Source organism: Coregonus lavaretus (assembly GCF_964263955.1).
Source record: "Coregonus lavaretus genome assembly, contig: HAP1_SCAFFOLD_326, whole genome shotgun sequence".
Classification (NCBI taxonomy): domain Eukaryota; kingdom Metazoa; phylum Chordata; class Actinopteri; order Salmoniformes; family Salmonidae; genus Coregonus; species Coregonus lavaretus.
The window spans coordinates 487,011-503,323 of NW_028164829.1; positions in this window are offsets into that span (position 1 = coordinate 487,011).

Consider the following 16,313-nt stretch of genomic DNA (forward strand, 5'->3'; position numbering starts at 1 on the left):
TCTTTCCCATTTTCTGAGGATATTAAATCGGGAAATTCCCACCTGCTTATGACTTCTTTACACAAGAACTTTGCAACCGACTGAGCCTCTTTTAGCTTAGTTGAACATCTTATGAACCTCTTGGTATATGAATGTAACCAAGAATAACAGTCACACATTATTTTTCAAACAGATTGTGCATCTGCCTATGACATAGTCAATCTATTCAAGAAAATATGGTTCCCAAAAACTCTACTCCTTTGTGATCTTTATCCTAATCTCCCCTTTTACAACATTAGCTAACCCATAGCTTACTAAATCATCATGGTTTCTCCAAAACAATAATTGATTGCTACTCTAACGATTTTTCTATCGTCTTCAAAACACATGCTTTTGAAAGTCCTTCAATTCCTGGTTCAATCCCTTGGATTGCTTCATTTTTCAATGGATACTGATTCTTCCAAGGAGGTCTGCCTCCTCAACTTTCATCTCAATTGAGCTGATTTCACAAATCCAATATCAGTCCTACTTTAATATCTCAAACATTCTTGAACCTTTTTCAACATCTCTTCTTCCATAGATTCTCAATTCATCTTCACACTTCAAATATATTCATTTGTCTTCCGTACAGCTTATGACTCTCCTTGTCCTTGAGGCAAAATCATCATTTTCAGAAATCGTGATCTTCACTCCTCCAAATCCTTCTCCTAATTTAGTTGATTTGACATAGTGAGATGTGTAACCTCTTCAGGCTGAACACAGATAAAAGCTTTTCTGCTATCCATCATCACTTCCCATAGTCCATTGTTTATTTTCACTTCAATTGTTGGATCTTTTTCTCTTCTTCTCTAATCGGTGCTATCAGCTGAAACTCCTCCTTTTCGGATCTTCTGGGCACCTCTAGAATTCTTGCTCCTTTCCCCTAAAGGTTCACCTGTCCTCCAGATGATCTTCACTTGCTCCTGTGTCTTCCTCTGAAATTATTTCTTTCCAGAAACTATCTATGGATATGAAACAACTTGTACCACTAGTTGTGGCTGGTACAGTTGCATTTGACCTTGTTCAGTTGAAACTGTAGCCGTGATTGTTGATTTGGTTCACACTGACTTCTCTTCTCCTTCTTCTTCTCCAGTTGTATTTGATTGAGTTTTCTGAGAGTTTCTTGGTCCTGTTCTTTCTGGTTGTGTTCCTTTTTCCGGTACAGATCCACTTGATGGGCTATATGATCTGTATAGACGCCTTTTGTCATGCTTCCAAGTCCAACCACTTCTGCCAGTTTGCTCCTTACCGGTGAGGGCAGTCCCATCTGTAGTTTAGCTCTCAAGATTGACTGCTCAATTTGACTCACATCTGGATCATTTCCGGTAATATTTCTCCATACTTGATGAACTCTTGACACGTAGGCTCTCGGATTTTCTTGTTGTCCTAGTGGGTCAATCAGAATGTTGTCAGGATGCACATTTGTTGGAAACGTATCCTTCAGTGCTCTCCACAGCCGATTCCTGCTTGCAGCCAACAATTCAGGATCATTCACAGCAGTTCCCACGTATCTATGAAGTCCAGCTCTCTGAAAAATTTCTTCCATGCCTGGAATCCCAAGGAGATTAGCCAAAAGTCTCTTAATGTCTCCTATGGCAGACTGTGTTCCCACCGTAATTTCTTCCAACTTTGAAATCCAAGGATATGCTCCATCTTGAAGAGTAGGCAGCTTCTCAAGTATATCTGACATATCGGTATTCTGCAAAGGCTTATATTCTAGGTTTTGTCCTCGAATGATCACCGGCATAATTTTCTTACTAGTGCCATCTTTCCTTGGCCTCAATGTATATCTCTTCTCAGATTCTTGGGATTCTTTTCTCAGCAGCTTCTTGAGTCGGTCTTCCAGTTCTTTTACTTCTTCTAAATCATTGGCCTTATACAGGTATGATACGCATCGGTCTATATCACTTTCTATTTCTTCTGTGTTAGTCATTGGAGGATAAAATCCTCTTGAACATGAAGCACCTTTAGTCTCCAAATCTTCATCGCTGTCTCCATCTTCATTTTCACCAGGGCTTGAATCGCTTGTATTCTTCTTTTTCCAACTTCCATCACCCCTTCTTTCCGCTCTGGCCAACCTCTGTCTGATGACAGGGTCATATCCACCCATGATCTCTTCTGAATCACTCTGATCATCATCATCATCATCATCATCATCATCATCAGGTTCCATCCTCCTTGATCTCACTCTACCCTTAGTCTCCAGACGTCTCGTTGTCTTCCTGCCTTTGGAGTTTGGATTCATCTTTATGGTCGTTTCTGCTTGTCCCCTCTCTATTATTCGTTCATCCTCATCTCTGATGCAATAATCACCTTCCTGAATGATCACTGGAAGCTGAGGATAAACGTCCTTAAACTTGGCTTCTTTCTCATAAGGTGGGGGTGTTTTTGCTGAATCCATATATGAGAAAGGTGTATTGACTTCTGCAATCAGTTTTTCTGTCACCTTCACCTCTTTTGCCATTTTCTCTGCACCTCTGTCTCTCTTATCTTTTGTGTCTTTTATCAGTTTTTGTCCTTCATTTTCAAAAAGCTTAAGAACACCCAGCTCTCTTTGTCTTTTTTCTTTACGAAGTTTTCCTTTCTTCCCCTTCTTTTGATCTGTCTTATACGTGGATACAAGCACTTGCATTATGTTGATGACGTCTGGATTAAGCGTGCCTTCCAATGGCCATGGTTGTTCAATGTCAGGCCAACGTTTATTCCATTTTTCAGATAATTTTGCTATACCATTAACTAGTGGATTACTATTCTGTACTACATGAAGAGGAGTAATTGCTTTTGTAGTTTTGATGTCCTTTTTCCCCATTGTAATGCACTTGTTATGTGTTACCCTCTAGTTTTCCCCTTTTTTTTTTTTTTTTTTTCTTTTTTTTTTCTTTTTTTTTTTTTTGATTAAAAAATAATTAATCAATTAATCCAATCAATCAATTAACCAATTCAAATCAATACATCAATCAACCAATTCAATCAATCAATCAATCAATCAATAAATTCAATCAATCAATGAAATCAAATCAATCAGTCAATCAATTACTAATGAAATCAATCAATCAATTAATCCAACCAATGAACTCACTAAATCAATCAATCAATAAATCAAATGAATCAATCAATCAACTAATGAACCAATCAATCAATCAATCAATCAATTACCAATGAAATCAATCAATCAAGTAATCCAACCAATGAACTAACTAAATCAAATCAAATGAATCAATCAAATAATCAATCAACAAATCAAATCAATAAATCAATCAACTAACTTAATCAAATCAATGAATCAATTAACTAATCCAATCAAGTCAATCAATCAATCACTAATCAAATCAATAAATCAACTAATCAATCAATCAATCAACTAATCAATCAAATCAATCAACGAATTACAAATCAATCAATCAATCCGATCATCAACAAATTTTGCCAATCAATCAATCTGATCAATTAAAGAAGCAATCAATAAATTAACCAAATCAATCAATCAATCAATTAATCAAATCAATCAATGAATCAACCATTAATCAAATCAATCATTGAATTACTAATCAATCAAATCAATCAATTACTAATTATTCTGTGAATTTTATTTTACCAAATTATTGATTAGTGGCAATCTTACCACATCCGATGAGGAAGAGTAAAGGAAAGTAGTCAACTCCAGAGCAATTCAAAAATAAAATACCTGTACCAGCAACACTACCCAATTGCTTAATAAGCAATTAATTACCTTAATTTTACAGAATAATTTCAATGCTGGAATTCCAACACAACTCTAATCAAAACAAGTCATTGACAAAAACTGTAATGTGCAATTATCAATTACATAAATTCATCAGTCTGTTGCCAAGCTCTTGCGAAATGGTCACAACATGAAATATTCTATGTAAACACAATGTATCAATTATATCCTGTGAGGGAAAGTAGATTTGTGAATAATAACAGCACTGGCCTTAATTTGGACTGGGTTGCCGTCTCTGATGTCAGTTGATGTCAGCCCCTCCTCTCTCTCTCTCTCTCTCTGTCTCCTCCTTCTCGTCTCTCGTATGACAGAAGGACAAAAGGACAAAGAAGAGTTTAGTTTATACTTTTTCCACATTCACGCTAAGAAATAAGCAAACAGCTTAACTCAGGAATATTATAAATAGCTCAATAACATTTTATTTTATTCATTTATTTTAGTATTATTATTTTTAATCCGTCAATATATCTCTCATTCACCAACTCAACCGATTATCAACCAAACAGTTTTACAGTCAAGCAATAGTTAATTCAAAAGAACATTTAACTTGTGTGCAAAATTCCCCCTCCCGTTTTCTTTTTTTTTTTTTTTTTTGCTGCACTGAAATGGACTCTCCCAATCAGTTCAGTGCAGGGGAGTGGCTAAAGTCATAAATCCTACGCGTGCGCAGTTCAGTCACCAATGTGATTTCAGAGTGTAAGGACCTATAAACAGACCCGCTGTTGCTCCGGTCTCTCCTCCCATAGACAATAACACTTAAGACTTTAACAGAGCTCACAAACTGAACACATAGAACATACAGAACACAGAACACAAATCCCACTTCCAAGTTATGTTATCTTCCACTTATCCTAGTTTGCAGATTGATAGTTATGCTGTTATCAATTACAAAACATCTCTATACACTTTTAAAAAGTCCTCCCTGTAGGCTCATGATTCGTTAGTAAACGTTCTCTTTTTATAGAGACTCATAAGATCTTTAAACTTATAGTCCTTCCAGGGGGCTCATAGTTTATATAGTTTAAGAATTACAAACGTTCTCACAAACAGAGACTCATAAGATATTTAACCTTAACTGTGTTGTAGGGGTTTTAACTTTTTACTCTAGGGGCTTAACATTTGAAAACATAAATACCTAAGACATTTATTTACAAGAGACTAAAAAAACTCTGGTCAAAGCCTTAGTCGACACACATCTGGAACTCATCAAGCACGCAGCCACACTCACTCACACACGCTGACAGAGAAATGCGCTTTTCCTCCTTTCAGACACACACACAGAGAGAAATTGGATCCATCTATCGCCGTTCCTATTTCTTTATATATTCCATTTGCTAAATTTCTGCTACCTTCCGGTTTTAGACATTCAAAAGAGAGGATTACTTCAGACAGATGTTTCGTCAAACAAATTCAGAGCGGTAAACTTACAATTGAATATATTGTCTTAAACCAGCAGTCCCGAGAACTGACTTGAGAGTTAATCTAATAACTATCAAGATTTATGGCCCATCTCTAATGATCGCCTCGTTTGAGGGCTTCCTTAAATTAACGGCGCCCTAAAAGTATACTGTCAACTCATTTCAAATGTTATCCTCTAAGCCTTTCCTTTGACACTCCTTGCACTTTTATTCAAGCCAAAACATCGGTGTCCTGTCGGTGTGTCCTACAGACACTCAAACTAATTTAGAAAATTTAGAACGGAATTCCTATCACACAGCAAAAAGAACCAGCAAAACGCACGCATAAGTAATTTAACGGTACATCTTGAACGCACACACTCTGGACTCACAAAACGGCCAACGCCCAATATTAGTGAAAAATCTCACCTTTTTAGTTTTTTGCCGGCTTCATTGAGCGGTAGTCACTTTGTAGCCCAGGAGTGGAATGCAAAGAGAAGACGTAACACGCCCCAAAAAGAATAAAAAATAAAATAAAACTACCTCGTCGCCATTAAATGTGGTTACTAAAAGAAACACTTTTGCTGGTCCATGCTTGTGATGATAAGAAGATCCGCCGACACTATACTTTGATTATAAAGGTTTATTATAACAAAGAGTTTACAGCATCGAATTTTGACAGACTCCTGCAGATGTCTGGAAAACAGCCCGAGCCAATCTGATTAGCTATTCTCCCTATTCTATTGTTCAGACATGGTTTTATATCCTTTGTGACGTATTATGGTGTGATTCTAAAAAAACAATCCCTGGCCATTACATATCCTCTTTTCCAGGAATTTAGTAATGCTTTCCAGATGTTTTCCAGCACAGTAGAGTACACCATTTTGCCACATCAGCAAGATCTTAGGGCCACGTTTCCTACTTTATCTAGACTGTTTAAGATACTACAGTAGCTAGCTTTCACTGCAGCGTCACTGATGTCTCGGCTGTGAGTAAACACAGACTGCTGTTTCTTCAGACCCCCCAACAGTTCATTCACCTTCTCTCATCTCCGCTGTCCTTGAAAGTTGTCATATTTGTCGGCATGAAGACTCACATAGAGGCGACGAAGGTTATATTCTTTCAGCACTGCAACATGCTCTGAACACACCAAACATACAGCTTTCCCATTCAATTCCGTGATTAAATAGGATTACCATTTTTTTTGGAACACTCTGCACTCTGCGTCCACTTTTCTCTTTTTTGACAGAGAAATATTGGGGCAATGAGGGTGCCAAAGCACATAATGTTAAAAGTAGAAGCCGTAATAAATATCGCGGGCAAAACAAAGTAGCTCATTGGCTGCACGTGCTTGACCTACTTGCTCTGCCCCGGTATAAACAGTTTGCTTGCTTAACGCAATTGCTATTGCGCCATCCATTGGACGCAATTGGAACAGCAGTTTATTTTACTGAAAAATAGCAGCGCATTTTTATACCCCAAAAAAAAAAAAAAAAAACATAATAATATTTTTTATTTTTTTAAATCATCTCGCGGGCCGGATTAAACCCGTTTGCGGGCCGGATCCGGCCCGCGGGCCGTATGTTTGACACCCCTGCTCTAAATACACCTCAGCTGTCTTCAACCAGGATCTCAGCGATCACTGCCTTATTGCCTGCGTCCGTAACGGGTCCGCGGTCAAACGACCACCCCTCATCACTGTCAAACGCTCCCTAAAACACTTTAGCGAGCAGGCCTTCCTAATTGACCTGGCCCAGGTATCCTGGATGGATATAGATCTCATTCCGTCAGTGGAGGATGCCTGGTTGTTCCTTAAAAGTAATTTCCTCTCAATCTTAAATAAACATGCCCCATTCAAAAAATACAGAACTAAGAACCGATATAGCCCCTGGTTCTCCTCAGACTTGACTGCCCTTGACCAGCACAAAAACATCCTGTGGCGTACAGCATTAGCATCAAATAGCCCCCGCGATATGCAACTTTTCAGGGAAGTTAGGAACCAATATACACAAGCAGTCAGGAAAGCAAAGGCTAACTTTTTCAAACAGAAATTTGCATCCTGTAGCACTAACTCCAAAAAGTTTTGGGACACTGTAAAGTCCATGGAGAATAAGAGCACTTCCTCCCAGCTGCCCACTGCACTGAGGCTAGGAAACACTATCACCACCGATAAATCTACAATAATCGAGAATTTCAACAAGCATTTTGCTACAGCTGGCCATGCTCTCCATCTGCCTACCACTACCCCGGCCACCAACTCTGCACCCTCTGCTGCAACTTGCCCATGCCCCCCCCCCGCTTCTCCTTCACACAAATTCAGACAGCTGATGTTTTGAAAGCGCTGCAAAATCTGGACCCCTACAAATCAGCTGGGCTAGACAATCTGGACCCTTTCTTTCTAAAACTAGCCGCCGAAATTGTCGCAACCCCTATTACTAGTCTGTTCAACCTCTCTTTCATAACGTCTGAGATCCCCAGAGATTGGAAAGCTGCCGCGGTCATCCCCCTCTTCAAAGGGGGTGACACTCTAGATCCAAACTGCTACAGACCTATATGTGCTGAAGCACCAATTTGAACTGCTCTCGGACTCACATATTGCTGTTCACTGGACCTTATGATCACTTAGCTGCACAGCTGATGCCCGCTGGACTGTTCCTTTACACGGTACTCTGTCCTGTTTTTTTCTGTTTAGTCTTAGCCCAAACGTTATCGCTATTTCCAGTTGTGTCTTAGCTCTCTCTAATAACACGTGACTGCTTTATGCCTCTCTCCCGTGTCAATTATGCCTTGCCTATTGCTGTTTGGGTTAGTTCTTATTATACAATTTCAATGTAGAACCCCTAGTCCCTCTCAAACTGTCTCATATAGTTCCTTTGTTCCCCCCCCCATACAAGCCGAGACCGGCTCAATCGATGCCTCCAATGATGCTATCTCTTTCATTGTTACCCAACACTTAGGATTACCTGAACTGTACTCATATCCTTCCATATCCTTTTCTGTACATAATGCCCTGAATCTTTTCTACAACGCCCGGAGAACTGCCCCCTTTATTCTATGTACCCAACGCACTAGAAGACCAGTTCTTAAAGCCTTTAGTCGTATCCTTATTCTACTCCTCCTCTGTTCCTCTGGTGATGTAGAGGCTAACCCAGGCCCTGCAGCCCCCAGTATCACTCCTACTCCCCAGGAGCTATCATTTATTGACTTCTGTAACCGTAAAAGTCTTGGTTTTCTGCACATAAATATCAGAAGCCTCCTTCCTAAGTTTGAGTTATTCACTGCGTTAGCACACTCCGCCAACCCTGATGTTCTAGCAGTGTCTGAATCCTGGCTTAGGAAGGCCACCAAAAATTCTGAAATTTCCATCCCCAACTATAACATTTTCCGTCTAGATAGAACTGCCAAAGGGGGTGGAGTTGCAATCTACTGTAGAGATAGCCTGCAGAGCTCCATCATACTATCCAGGTCTGTGCCCAAACAGTTTGAGCTTTTAGTTCTAAAAATCCACCTTTCCAGAAATAAATCTCTCACTGTTGCCGCTTGCTACAGACCCCCCTCAGCCCCCAGCTGTGCCCTGGACACCATATGTGAACTGATTGCCCCCCATCTATCCTCAGAGTTCGTACTGCTTGGTGACCTAAATTGGGATATGCTTAATACCCCAGCCATCCTACAATCCAAGCTAGATGCCCTCAACCTCACGCAAATTATCAACGAACCTACCAGGTACAACCCTAAATCCGTAAACATGGGTACCCTCATAGATATCATCCTGACTAACTTACCCTCTAAATACACCTCCGCTGTCTTCAACCAGGATCTCAGCGATCACTGCCTTATTGCCTGCGTCCGTAACGGGTCCGCGGTCAAACGACCACCCCTCATCACTGTCAAACGCTCCCAAAAACACTTCAGCGAGCAGGCCTTCCTAATTGACCTGGCCCAGGTATCCTGGATGGATATAGATCTCATTCCGTCAGTAGAGGATGCCTGGTTGTTCTTTAAAAGTAATTTCCTCTCAATCTTAAATAGACATGCCCCATTCAAAAAATACAGAACTAAGAACAGATATAGCCCCTGGTTCTCCTCAGACTTGACTGCCCTTGACCAGCACAAAAACATCCTGTGGCGTACTGCATTAGCATCAAATAGCCCCCGTGATATGCAACTTTTCAGGGAAGTTAGGAACCAATATACACAAGCAGTTAGGAAAGCAAAGGCTAACTTTTTCAAACAGAAATTTGCATCCTGTAGCACTAACTCCAAAAAGTTTTGGGACACTGTAAAGTCCATGGAAAATAAGAGCACTTCCTCCCAGCTGCCCACTGCACTGAGGCTAGGAAACACTATCACCACCGATAAATCTACAATAATCGAGAATTTCAACAAGCATTTTGCTACGGCTGGCCATGCTTTCCACCTGGCTACCACTACCCTGGCCACCAGCTCTGCACCCTCCGCTGCAACTTGCCCATGCCCCCCCCGCTTCTCCTTCACACAAATCCAGACAGCTGATGTTCTAAAAGAGCTGCAAAATCTGGACCCCTACAAATCATCTGGACTAGACAATCTGGACCCTTTCTTTCTAAAACTAGCCGCCGAAATTGTCGCAACCCCTATTACTAGCCTGTTCAACCTCTCTTTCGTAACGTCTGAGATCCCCAGAGATTGGAAAGCTGCCGCGGTCATCCCCCTCTTCAAAGGGGGTGACACTCTAGATCCAAACTGTTACAGACCCATATCCATCCTGCCCTGCCTTTCAAAAGTTTTTGAAAGCCAAGTCAACAAACAGATCACCAACCATTTCGAATCCCACCGTACCTTCTCCGCTATGCAATCCGGTTTCCGAGCTGGTCATGGGTGCACTTCAGCCACGCTCAAGGTCCTAAATGATATTATAACCGCGATCGATAATAGACAGTACTGTGCAGCCGTTTTCATTGACCTGGCCAAGGCTTTCGACTCTGTCAACCACCGCATTCTTATTGGCAGACTAAATAGCCTTGGTTTCTCTAATGACTGCCTCGCCTGGTTCACCAACTACTTCTCAGATAGAGTTCAATGTGTCAAATCGGAGGGCCTGTTGTCTGGACCTATGGCAGTCTCTATGGGGGTGCCACAGGGTTCAATTCTTGGGCCAACTCTTTTCTCTGTGTATATCAATGACGTCGCTCTTGCTGCTGGTGACTCTCAGATCCACCTCTACGCAGACGACACCATTTTGTATACATCTGGCCCTTCATTGGACACTGTGTTAACAAACCTCCAAACGAGCTTCAATTCCATACAACACTCCTTCAGTAGCCTCCAACTGCTCTTAAACACTAGTAAAACAAAATGCATGCTCTTCAACCGAACGCTGCTTGCACCCGCCCACCCGACTAGAATCACTACTCTAGACGGGTCTGACCTAGAGTACGTGGACAACTACAAATATCTAGGTGTCTGGTTAGACTGTAAACTCTCCTTCCAGACTCACATTAAGAATCTCCAATCCAAAGTTAAATCTAGAATCGGTTTCCTATTTCGCAACAAAGCCTCCTTCACTCATGCTGCCAAACATGCCCTTGTAAAACTGACTATCCTACCGATCCTTGACTTCGGCGATGTCATTTACAAAATAGCCTCCAACACTCTACTCAGCAAATTGGATGTTGTCTATCACAGTGCCATCCGTTTTGTCTCCAAAGCCCCATATAATACCCACCACTGTGACCTGTACGCTCTTGTTGGCTGGTCCTCACTACATATTCGTCGCCAAACCCACTGGCTCCAGGCCATCTATAAATCACTGCTAGGCAAATCCCCGCCTTATCTTAGCTCACTGGTCACCATAGCAACACCCACCCGTAGTCTGCGCTCCAGCGGGTATATCTCACTGGTCATCCCCAAAGCCAACACCTCCTTTGGCCGCAATTCCTTCCAGTTCTCTGCTGCCAATGACTGGAACAAATTGCAAAAATCTCTGAAGCTGGAGACGCTTATCTCCCTCACTAACTTTAAGCATCAGTTGTCAGAGCACCTTACCGATCACTGCACCTGTACACAGCCCATCTGAAATTAGCCCGCCCAACTACCTCATCCCTATATTGTTATTTATTTTGCTCATCTGTACCCCAGTATCTCTATTTGCACATCATCTCTTGCACATCATTCCAGTGTTAATACTAAATTGTAATTATTTTGCACTATAGCCTATTTTATTGCCTTACCTCCATAACTTGCTAAATTTGCACACTGTATATTAATTGTATTTCTGTTGTATTTTTTTTGATTTTTGTTTTATTTTACCCCATATGTAACTCTGTGTTGTTGTTTTTATCGCACTGCTATGCTTTATCTTGGCCAGGTCGCAGTTGTAAATGAGAACTTGTTCTCAACTGGTTTACCTGGTTAAATAAAGGTGAAATAAAATAAAAATAAAAATCCATCCTGCCCTGCCTTTTGAAAGTATTTGAAAGCCAAGTTAACAAACAGATCACCGACCATTTCGAATACCACCGTACCTTCTCCGCTATGCAATCCGGTTTCCGAGCTGGTCATGGGTGCACTTCAGCCACGCTCAAGGTCCTAAACGATATTATAACTGCGATTGATAATAGACAGTACTGTGCAGCCGTCTTCATCGACCTGGCCAAGGCTTTCGACTCTGTCAACCACCGCATTCTTATTGGCAGACTAAATAGCCTTGGTTTCTCAAATGACTGCCTAGCCTGGTTCACCAACTACTTCTCAGATAGAGTTCAGTGTGTCAAATCGGAGGGCCTGTTGTCTGGACCTATGGCAGTCTCTATGGGGGTGCCACAGGGTTCAATTCTTGGGCCGACACTTTTCTCTGTGTATATCAATGATGTCGCTCTTGCTGCTGGTGACTCTCAGATCCACCTCTACGCAGACGACACCATTTTGTATACATCTGGCCCTTCATTGGACACTGTGTTAACAAACCTCCAAACGTGCTTCAATGCCATACAACAATCCTTCAGTAGCCTCCAACTGCTCTTAAACACTAGTAAAACTAAATGCATGCTTTTCAATCGAACGCTGCTGGCACCCGCCCACCCTGTCGCGGACAGAAGAGGACCCAAGAGCGCAAGTTCAAATTCAGAGTTCTTTATTGAAGGTTTCAGGCGGGAAGAGGAGTGCCAGGGGTGTCAGGGGTTCCAGGGGTGCTTGGGGCTCTGGGGTTTTTCAGGGTCCTGTGGGTACCTGTGCTCCGGGGGTCACCAAATGTCCGGGGGTGTCCAGTCCAAGTGCTTAGTGTGTGTGTTCCCCAGTGATGGAGCGGCGTATCGGGCTGAGGGTGGTGAAACGTCTGGGCACGCTCATCTGGTGGTCGGAGACCTGGGGGAACACACACACAACAGCAATATGAATGGCAGGCAGAAGTACAGATCAGGGCTGGGCAAATATCGTGGTGAGAGACAGAAGGCAGAATCGAGTTACCGGAGGGGCTGAAGATCGGAGAGTAGTCGGGGTCCAGAAGGCAGGTCGGGATAGACGGGGCAGTAGAACAAGGAGGCAGTCAAGAAAGGATCGGTATCACAAACAGGAGTCAGAGCGCAGACAGGCAGGTTACTGGTCCGGGTTTGAAGACGATCTGACAGGGCTTGGCTGAAAAACAGGGCTTGATATACTGGGAGAGGTTAGTGGGGAAATGCAGTTCAGCTGGCAGAGTAATTAGAACAGAGTGAGGCAAGGTGAGGATGGTGAGTGGGAAATGCAGTGCAGCTGGCCAGGTAACAAGAGCAGAGCAGGGCGGAGCCAGGTGGAGCTCGTTAGGCAGAGTAGGGAGAGAGTGAGCAGAGTGGCAGAGAATTGAATGCAATTAATGTTGCTACCAGGGAGAGAGAGTGCTCATGACAGGACCCCCCCTCCAAGGGACGGCCCCAGAAGTCCCAAGAACAACATCATGCCGGGAGGGTGGAGGGGAGCAGGCGGCGGGTCAGAACTCCTCCGAGCGGTCCGAGTGAATATCCTCATCCTCAGAAGGAGCTGGAGGGTCACGGTCGGGAGACAGGACAGGCACTGAGACAGGAGCAGGGTCAGGCACAGGACAGGAAGCAGGGCGGGCAGGACGGCTAGGAACCCCTCTTGGACGGCCCCTACGGATTGCAGGCTGATCAGGATGTAGTCGGTGGAAGTCAGTGATAAGGGTCCGGTCCACTATCCTCCTGGCCGGGATCCAGGTCCTCTCCTCTGGACCATATCCCTCCCAGTCAACGAGGTACTGGAGACCCCTACCCCTTCGCCTAGAGCGGAGCAGCCGCCGGACGGTGAAGACAGGACCGCCATCTACGAGGCGCGGAGGAGGTGGCGCCGGAGCTGCAGGGACCAGGGGACTTTCATGGACCGGCTTGACCTTGGAGACGTGGAAGGTGGGGTGGACCCGCATGGAAGCGGGCAACTGAAGTCGGACCGCCGTTGGACTGATGACTTTCTGCACAGGAAAAGGACCAATGAAGCGAGGGGCCAGCTTTCGTGATTCAACCCGCAGCGGCAGATCCCGGGCAGACAGCCAGACCTTCTGACCAACCCGGTAAGTAGGTGCTGGGGTCCTCCGTCGGTTGGCACCGACGGCGTAGCTGGTTCCAGACTTCAGGAGCACAGTGCGAGCCTGGGCCCAAGTGCGGCGGCAGCGGCGGGCATACGCAAGAGCAGACGGACAGGTGGCATCCGCCTCCTGGCTGGCAAACAGTGGAGGTTGATACCCGTAGACACACTGAAAGGGGGAGAGCCCGGTGGAGGAACTGGTGAGTGAATTATGGGCATATTCCACCCAGAGCAGGTGTTGAGCCCAGGCCCGGGGATTTTGGGAAGCCACACACCTCAGTGCCTTCTCCAGCTCCTGGTTCATGCGTTCAGTCTGGCCGTTTGACTGCGGGTGGAATCCAGACGATAGGCTGGCGGTGGCCCCAAGGAGATGACAGAACTCCTTCCAAAAGGTTGCTGAGAATTGCGGGCCCCGGTCTGACACTATATCCTGGGGTAGGCCATGGATACGAAACACATGTTCCAGGACCACCTGGGAGGTCTCTTTAGCAGAGGGTAGTTTGGGAAGGGGCACGAAGTGGGTCATCTTACTAAAGCGGTCAACAATGGTAAGGATGACTGTGTGTCCGTCAGAGGGCGGAAGGCCCGTAACAAAGTCCAGTGAAACGTGGGACCAGGGCCTCTTGGGTATGAGTAGGGGTTGCAGCAACCCAGCAGGAGGCTGGTTGGGGGTCTTGTTTCGGTTACAAGTGGGACAAGCTCGGATGAATTCTCGGACATCCTGTCTCATCCGCCGCCACCAGAACCGCTGGCGGACCAGATGAAGGGTGCGAGTGATGCCGGGATGACAGGCCAGACGGGATTCGTGCCCCCACTGAATCACAGGTGACCTGAGATTTGCTGGAACAAACAGACGGTTGGGGGCGCTGGTGCTTGGGCCTGGCTGGTCCCGAAGAGCCTCCATGACCTGCTTCTCGATCTCCCAGGTGAGGGCCGCTACGACCAAGTGGCTGGGAAGAATGGGGGCTGTCATGGCGGTGGTCTCGTCCTTCTGAAACATCCGGGAAAGAGCATCAGGTTTGATGTTGCGAGATCCCGGGCGGTAGGAGAGCGTGAAATTGAAGCGCGTAAAGAACAGAGACCACCGCTGTTGACGGGAGTTCAGCCTCCTGGCTGTTTGGATATACTCCAGGTTCTTGTGGTCTGTCCACACTACGAATGGTTCCTTTGACCCCTCTAACCAGTGCCGCCATTCTTCAAGGGCGAGCTTGACAGCCAACAGCTCGCGGTTCCCAATGTCGTAGTTGCATTCGGCAGGGGTTAGCCGACGGGAGTAGAAGGCACAGGGGTGCATCTTGCCATCCTCAGCTGCTCTTTGAGAAAGCACTGCACCCACTCCCACGTCCGAAGCATCTACCTCCACCACAAACTGCCTTGCTGCATCTGGCATCTGGAGGATGGGAGCAGAAGTGAAACATGTCTTGAGGATATTGAAGGCCTTATCAGCAGCTGATGTCCATTGGTACGGTTGTTTAGTGCTGGTTAGCGCCGTGAGGGGTGCAGCCACTGTGCTATAGTTTCTGATGAATCTCCTATAAAAGTTGGCAAAGCCCAGGAACTGTTGCAACTTTTTCCGAGACTCAGGAACTGGCCAGGAAGTGACAGCCGACACCTTCGTGAGATCCATCTGAATGCTGCCCTCGGTCACCACATACCCCAGGAATGAAACGGTTTTGGCATGGAACTCGCACTTCTCTGCCTTCACGAAAAGAGAGTTCTCCAGCAGGCGGCGCAGGACCAACTGGACGTGGTGCGTGTGTTCTGACAGAGTCTTTGAGAATATTAAAATATCGTCAAGGTACACAAATACGAACGTATTTAGCATGTCCCTGAGGATATCATTCACTAGGGCTTGAAAAACTGCTGGGGCATTGGTGAGGCCGAAGGGCATGACGAGATATTCATAGTGGCCGGTTGGTGTGTTGAACGCTGTCTTCCATTCGTCTCCCTCCCTCATCCGCACCAGATGGTAGGCATTGCGAAGGTCCAGCTTTGTGAATACAGTGGCTCCCTGCAGCAGTTCGAAGGCAGACGAAAGTAAGGGCAGTGGGTAGCGATTCTTAACCGTGATGTCGTTCAGACCCCGGTAATCTATGCATGGACGAAGAGAACCGTCCTTCTTGCCGACAAAGAAGAATCCCGCTCCTGCGGGGGAAGATGACGGTCTAATTATCCCGGCGGCAAGAGAGTCATTAATGTAGTCCTCCATGGCCTTTCTTTCCGGGGCTGACAGTGAATACAGACGACCCTTGGGAGGTGCTGTGCCAGGCAGGAGATCAATCGCGCAGTCATAGGGTCTGTGTGGGGGTAGAGATGTCGCCTTGGATTTGTTGAACACCTCTTTCAGGCTGTGGTAACAGGCCGGAACATTGGATATGTCGGGGGTAGCGCTAGATCTCTCCCGGTGAACGGGCAGGGTGGCCCCCCTTAAACAGGTCTGGTGACAACTCCTTCCCCACTCACGGACTGTTCCTGTCTCCCAGTCGATGTGGGGGTTGTGCTGACGGAGCCACGGGTATCCAAGAATGAGTGGTTGGCCAGGTGAGTGTAGGAGGTGAAACTGGATGGACTCCTGGTGGTTTCCTGACAGCAGGATTGTCACA